The 6,525-nt window shown below is 33.7% G+C and overlaps 14 non-coding genes across 14 annotated transcripts; all 14 read right to left on the bottom strand.

The window, feature by feature from the left end:
* Window positions 1-527: 527 nt before the first annotated feature.
* Window positions 528-611, bottom strand: Trnal-cag (transfer RNA leucine (anticodon CAG)). The gene has a single exon. It is a non-coding gene; the product is annotated as a tRNA-Leu (tRNA).
* A 261-nt stretch (window positions 612-872) lies between these two features.
* Window positions 873-956, bottom strand: Trnal-cag (transfer RNA leucine (anticodon CAG)). The gene has a single exon. It is a non-coding gene; the product is annotated as a tRNA-Leu (tRNA).
* A 260-nt stretch (window positions 957-1,216) lies between these two features.
* Trnal-cag (transfer RNA leucine (anticodon CAG)) lies at window positions 1,217-1,300 on the bottom strand. The gene has a single exon. It is a non-coding gene; the product is annotated as a tRNA-Leu (tRNA).
* A 260-nt stretch (window positions 1,301-1,560) lies between these two features.
* Trnal-cag (transfer RNA leucine (anticodon CAG)) lies at window positions 1,561-1,644 on the bottom strand. The gene has a single exon. It is a non-coding gene; the product is annotated as a tRNA-Leu (tRNA).
* Window positions 1,645-1,903: 259 nt separating this feature from the next.
* Window positions 1,904-1,987, bottom strand: Trnal-cag (transfer RNA leucine (anticodon CAG)). Its single transcript has one exon. It is a non-coding gene; the product is annotated as a tRNA-Leu (tRNA).
* A 514-nt stretch (window positions 1,988-2,501) lies between these two features.
* Window positions 2,502-2,585, bottom strand: Trnal-cag (transfer RNA leucine (anticodon CAG)). Its single transcript has one exon. It is a non-coding gene; the product is annotated as a tRNA-Leu (tRNA).
* A 260-nt stretch (window positions 2,586-2,845) lies between these two features.
* Trnal-cag (transfer RNA leucine (anticodon CAG)) lies at window positions 2,846-2,929 on the bottom strand. The gene has a single exon. It is a non-coding gene; the product is annotated as a tRNA-Leu (tRNA).
* Window positions 2,930-3,188: 259 nt separating this feature from the next.
* On the bottom strand, window positions 3,189-3,272 carry Trnal-cag (transfer RNA leucine (anticodon CAG)). Its single transcript has one exon. It is a non-coding gene; the product is annotated as a tRNA-Leu (tRNA).
* A 259-nt stretch (window positions 3,273-3,531) lies between these two features.
* Window positions 3,532-3,615, bottom strand: Trnal-cag (transfer RNA leucine (anticodon CAG)). Its single transcript has one exon. It is a non-coding gene; the product is annotated as a tRNA-Leu (tRNA).
* Window positions 3,616-3,874: 259 nt separating this feature from the next.
* Window positions 3,875-3,958, bottom strand: Trnal-cag (transfer RNA leucine (anticodon CAG)). Its single transcript has one exon. It is a non-coding gene; the product is annotated as a tRNA-Leu (tRNA).
* A 603-nt stretch (window positions 3,959-4,561) lies between these two features.
* Trnal-cag (transfer RNA leucine (anticodon CAG)) lies at window positions 4,562-4,645 on the bottom strand. Its single transcript has one exon. It is a non-coding gene; the product is annotated as a tRNA-Leu (tRNA).
* A 260-nt stretch (window positions 4,646-4,905) lies between these two features.
* Trnal-cag (transfer RNA leucine (anticodon CAG)) lies at window positions 4,906-4,989 on the bottom strand. The gene has a single exon. It is a non-coding gene; the product is annotated as a tRNA-Leu (tRNA).
* Window positions 4,990-5,248: 259 nt separating this feature from the next.
* On the bottom strand, window positions 5,249-5,332 carry Trnal-cag (transfer RNA leucine (anticodon CAG)). The gene has a single exon. It is a non-coding gene; the product is annotated as a tRNA-Leu (tRNA).
* A 260-nt stretch (window positions 5,333-5,592) lies between these two features.
* Window positions 5,593-5,676, bottom strand: Trnal-cag (transfer RNA leucine (anticodon CAG)). Its single transcript has one exon. It is a non-coding gene; the product is annotated as a tRNA-Leu (tRNA).
* Between the last annotated feature and the right edge of the window lie 849 nt (window positions 5,677-6,525).

Genomic DNA, 6,525 nt, shown 5'->3' with positions numbered 1-6,525 from the left:
AATAAATACAAAGCATTAGAAAAAGTTTAAAGTCTACGTAATACTTAGACTTAGGGCCTAAATCTTTTACATGGATCTAATAAACAATTGACATACTGTAGTAAAACAGTAGAAGCTAATTATTTTAACGTTTATTATAGTAGTAGTCAAAATTTCGTAAAATAAGGCAATCTTCCGTTTCAAATAGGCTGAATATTTTAATTTTAAAATGTTCATGTGTTTATGTTAAAACTTATAACAGAGCTACTAAAGCTGTGTTCGATCGAACCCAAGGAATTCAGCGAGCCAGTTTCAGGGATTCGACGGTGGTTAAGACACACACCCGACTCATATGATTTGCGACCGGATTTTAACCGTGTGAACGATATAACTAAATCTAGTAGCCGGAGACAGTTCATATACGACAGAGCGACAACACGACATAGTAATAAAGTACGCAAGCGCAAGAAAGCATATAACATATTATTTAATGGTAAATCAACGTTAAAAGCAATATTAAAAATAAAATACTTAAAAAATCATACATTTGTCAGAAGTGGGATTTGAACCCACGCCTACAGAAGTAGACTGCGACCTGAACGCAGCGCCTTAGACCACTCGGCCATCCTGACTTGCATGATTTGTCAATGATATTTTAACTAATCTTTGTACTGAATTCTTAGGATTTTATGAGGCTGAATATTATTCGTGTTTTTTTTTATTTGAATGGTTTTGTGTTATTTCCGATCTATTAGGCATATTTGCCCAACATCCATTACTACCTACTAGTAGATAAAAAGAAATACTAATGTTCAAAAAGGTAGACTAGTTTACACACATTTAATGATAAATCATTGTTAAAAACATTGACAAATTAAAAAAGATTAAATGTTTGTCAGAAGTGAGATTTGAACCCACGCCTACAGAAGTAGACTGCGACCTGAACGCAGCGCCTTAGACCACTCGGCCATCCTGACTTTCATGATTTGCCAATGATATTTTAAGTTATCTTTGTACTGAATTCTTATGATTTTATGAGGCTGAATATTATTCGTGTTTTTTTTATTTGAATGGTTTTGTGTTATTTCCGATCTATTAGGCATATTTGCCCAACATCCATTACTACCTACTAGTAGATAAAAAGAAATACTAATGTTAAAAAAGGTAGACTAGTTTACACACATTTAATGATAAATCATTGTTAAAAACATTGACAAATTAAAAAAGATTAAATGTTTGTCAGAAGTGGGATTTGAACCCACGCCTACAGAAGTAGACTGCGACCTGAACGCAGCGCCTTAGACCACTCGGCCATCCTGACTTGCATGATTTGTCAATGATATTTTAACTAATCTTTGTACTGAATTCTTAGGATTTTATGAAGCTGAATATTATTCGTGTTTTTTTTATTTGAATGGTTTTGTGTTATTTCCGATCTATTAGGCATATTTGCCCAACATCCATTACTACCTACTAGTAGATAAAAAGAAATACTAATGTTCAAAAAGGTAGACTAGTTTACACACATTTAATGATAAATCATTGTTAAAAACATTGACAAATTAAAAAAGATTAAATGTTTGTCAGAAGTGGGATTTGAACCCACGCCTACAGAAGTAGACTGCGACCTGAACGCAGCGCCTTAGACCACTCGGCCATCCTGACTAGCATGATTTGTCAATGATATTTTAACTAATATTTGTACTGAATTCTTAGGATTTTATGAGGCTGAATATTATTCGTGTTTTTTTATTTGAATGGTTTTGTGTTATTTCCGATCTATTAGGCATATTTGCCCAACATCCATTACTACCTACTAGTAGATAAAAAGAAATACTAATGTTCAAAAAGGTAGACTAGTTTACACACATTTAATGATAAATCATTGTTAAAAACATTGACAAATTAAAAAAGATTAAATGTTTGTCAGAAGTGGGATTTGAACCCACGCCTACAGAAGTAGACTGCGACCTGAACGCAGCGCCTTAGACCACTCGGCCATCCTGACTTTCATGATTTGTCAATGATATTTTAACTAATCTTTGTACTGAATTCTTATGATTTAATGAGGCTGAATATTATTCGTGTTTTTTTATTTGAATGGTTTTGTGTTATTTCCGATCTATTAGGCATATTTGCCCAACATCCATTACTACCTACTAGTAGATAAAAAGAAATACTAATGTTCAAAAAGGTAGACTAGTTTACACACATTTAATGATAAATCATTGTTAAAAACATTGACCACTCGGCCATCCTGACTTGCATGATTTGTCAATGATATTTTAACTAATCTTTGTACTGAATTCTTATGATTTTATGAGGCTGAATATTATTCGTGTTTTTTTATTTGAATGGTTTTGTGTTATTTCCGATCTATTAGGCATATTTGCCCAACATCCATTACTACCTACTAGTAGATAAAAAGAAATACTAATGTTCAAAAAGGTAGACTAGTTTACACACATTTAATGATAAATCATTGTTAAAAACATTGACAAATTAAAAAAAGATTAAATGTTTGTCAGAAGTGGGATTTGAACCCACGCCTACAGAAGTAGACTGCGACCTGAACGCAGCGCCTTAGACCACTCGGCCATCCTGACTTGCATGATTTGTCAATGATATTTTAACTAATCTTTGAACTGAATTCTTATGATTTTATGAGGCTGAATATTATTCGTGTTTTTTTTATTTGAATGGTTTTGTGTTATTTCCGATCTATTAGGCATATTTGCCCAACATCCATTACTACCTACTAGTAGATAAAAAGAAATACTAATGTTAAAAACGGTAGACTAGTTTACACACATTTAATGATAAATCATTGTTAAAAACATTGACAAATTAAAAAAGATTAAATGTTTGTCAGAAGTGGGAATTGAACCCACGCCTACAGAAGTAGACTGCGACCTGAACGCAGCGCCTTAGACCACTCGGCCATCCTGACTTGCATGATTTGTCAATGATATTTTAACTAATCTTTGTACTGAATTCTTAGGATTTTATGAGGCTGAATATTATTCGTGTTTTTTTATTTGAATGGTTTTGTGTTATTTCCGATCTATTAGGCATATTTGCCCAACATCCATTACTACCTACTAGTAGATAAAAAGAAATACTAATGTTCAAAAAGGTAGACTAGTTTACACACATTTAATGATAAATCATTGTTAAAAACATTGACAAATTAAAAAAGATTAAATGTTTGTCAGAAGTGGGATTTGAACCCACGCCTACAGAAGTAGACTGCGACCTGAACGCAGCGCCTTAGACCACTCGGCCATCCTGACTTTCATGATTTGTCAATGATATTTTAACTAATCTTTGTACTGAATTCTTATGATTTAATGAGGCTGAATATTATTCGTGTTTTTTTATTTGAATGGTTTTGTGTTATTTCCGATCTATTAGGCATATTTGCCCAACATCCATTACTACCTACTAGTAGATAAAAAGAAATACTAATGTTCAAAAAGGTAGACTAGTTTACACACATTTAATGATAAATCATTGTTAAAAACATTGACAAATTAAAAAAGATTAAATGTTTGTCAGAAGTGGGATTTGAACCCACGCCTACAGAAGTAGACTGCGACCTGAACGCAGCGCCTTAGACCACTCGGCCATCCTGACTTGCATGATTTGTCAATGATATTTTAACTAATCTTTGTACTGAATTCTTATGATTTTATGAGGCTGAATATTATTCGTGTTTTTTTATTTGAATGGTTTTGTGTTATTTCCGATCTATTAGGCATATTTGCCCAACATCCATTACTACCTACTAGTAGATAAAAAGAAATACTAATGTTCAAAAAGGTAGACTAGTTTACACACATTTAATGATAAATCATTGTTAAAAACATTGACAAATTAAAAAAGATTAAATGTTTGTCAGAAGTGGGATTTGAACCCACGCCTACAGAAGTAGACTGCGACCTGAACGCAGCGCCTTAGACCACTCGGCCATCCTGACTTGCATGATTTGTCAATGATATTTTAACTAATCTTTGTACAGAATTCTTATGATTTTATGAGGCTGAATATTATTCGTGTTTTTTTATTTGAATGGTTTTGTGTTATTTCCGATCTATTAGGCATATTTGCCCAACATCCATTACTACCTACTAGTAGATAAAAAGAAATACTAATGTTCAAAAAGGTAGACTAGTTTACACACATTTAATGATAAATCATTGTTAAAAACATTGACAAATTAAAAAAAGATTAAATGTTTGTCAGAAGTGGGATTTGAACTCACGCTTACAGAAGTAGACTGCGACCTGAACGCGACGCCTTAGACCACTCGGCCATCCTGACTTGCATGATTTGTCAATGATATTTTAACTAATCTTTGTACTGAATTCTTATGATTTTATGATTCTGAATATTATTCGTGTTTTTTTATTTGAATGGTTTTGTGTTATTTCCGATCTATTAGGCATATTTGCCCAACATCCATTACTACCTACTAGTAGATAAAAAGAAATACTAATGTTCAAAAAGGTAGACTAGTTTACACACATTTAATGATAAATCATTGTTAAAAACATTGACAAATTAAAAAAGATTAAATGTTTGTCAGAAGTGGGATTTGAACCCACGCCTACAGAAGTAGACTGCGACCTGAACGCAGCGCCTTAGACCACTCGGCCATCCTGACTTTCATGATTTGTCAATGATATTTTAACTAATCTTTGTACTGAATTCTTATGATTTAATGAGGCTGAATATTATTCGTGTTTTTTTATTTGAATGGTTTTGTGTTATTTCCGATCTATTAGGCATATTTGCCCAACATCCATTACTACCTACTAGTAGATAAAAAGAAATACTAATGTTCAAAAAGGTAGACTAGTTTACACACATTTAATGATAAATCATTGTTAAAAACATTGACAAATTAAAAAAAGATTAAATGTTTGTCAGAAGTGGGATTTGAACCCACGCCTACAGAAGTAGACTGCGACCTGAACGCAGCGCCTTAGACCACTCGACCATCCTGACTTGCATGATTTGTCAATGATATTTTAACTAATCTTTGTACTGAATTCTTATGATTTTATGAGGCTGAATATTATTCGTGTTTTTTTTATTTGAATGGTTTTGTGTTATTTCCGATCTATTAGGCATATTTGCCCAACATCCATTACTACCTACTATAGATAAAAAGAAATACTAATGTTAAAAAAGGTAGACTAGTTTACACACATTTAATGATAAATCATTGTTAAAAACATTGACAAATTAAAAAAGATTAAATGTTTGTCAGAAGTGGGATTTGAACCCACGCCTACAGAAGTAGACTGCGACCTGAACGCAGCGCCTTAGACCACTCGGCCATCCTGACTTGCATGATTTGTCAATGATATTTTAACTAATCTTTGTACTGAATTCTTAGGATTTTATGAGGCTGAATATTATTCGTGTTTTTTTTATTTGAATGGTTTTGTGTTATTTCCGATCTATTAGGCATATTTGCCCAACATCCATTACTACCTACTAGTAGATAAAAAGAAATACTAATGTTCAAAAAGGTAGACTAGTTTACACACATTTAATGATAAATCATTGTTAAAAACATTGACAAATTAAAAAAGATTAAATGTTTGTCAGAAGTGGGATTTGAACCCACGCCTACAGAAGTAGACTGCGACCTGAACGCAGCGCCTTAGACCACTCGGCCATCCTGACTTGCATGATTTGTCAATGATATTTTAACTAATCTTTGTACTGAATTCTTATGATTTTATGATTCTGAATATTATTCGTGTTTTTTTTATTTGAATGGTTTTGTGTTATTTCCGATCTATTAGGCATATTTGCCCAACATCCATTACTACCTACTAGTAGATAAAAAGAAATACTAATGTTCAAAAAGGTAGACTAGTTTACACACATTTAATGATAAATCATTGTTAAAAACATTGACAAATTAAAAGTGTGTGCCTACCGCTCTAACGCTTAGGTCGTGCAGTGTTTAATATAGGCTAATTAATATTCCCCCCCCCACCGTTTCATCTCGCAAGGGGTGAGTCCTAGACGTGCCATGGGCAGCCCCCCCCCCCTCCCCCCCCCCCCCCCCCCAACAGATGACTAAAAAAAAACTCAACTCAAATGTGAAAGATTCATGTATGTATGTTCAAAATATAAAAATCAACGTATATCTTGCCTCGTACATCCTCTAAGTAGAGGCGTAGCGAGGGCGGGGCGGAGGGTTCGGACCGCACCGGGTGACACCATTTGGGGGGGGGGGGGGGGGGGGGTGGCACCAAGGCAAAAAATTGCAAAAAGTACAAAAGAAAAATGACTTTTTTGTCAGATCCATTAGTGATTAATTAAAGTTAATTAGTCTTTTAAGTACAAATTAACAAACATTTATTGCAAAAGGGCAGGGTATTACACACACACGCCACACACACACATACACACACACACACACACACACACATATATATATATATATATATATATATATATATATATATATACTTTTTACTTTGGGGGAGGGAGGGGGGGTGACACCACGAAATTCCGCACTGG

The sequence above is a fragment of the Physella acuta genome, unplaced genomic scaffold (assembly GCF_028476545.2).
Source record: "Physella acuta isolate Inbredline_101_S28 unplaced genomic scaffold, ASM2847654v3 ptg001296l, whole genome shotgun sequence".
NCBI lineage: Eukaryota > Metazoa > Mollusca > Gastropoda > Physidae > Physella > Physella acuta.
Note: the sequence above shows the minus strand (reverse complement) of the source record. Positions and strands in the feature narration are given on the sequence as shown.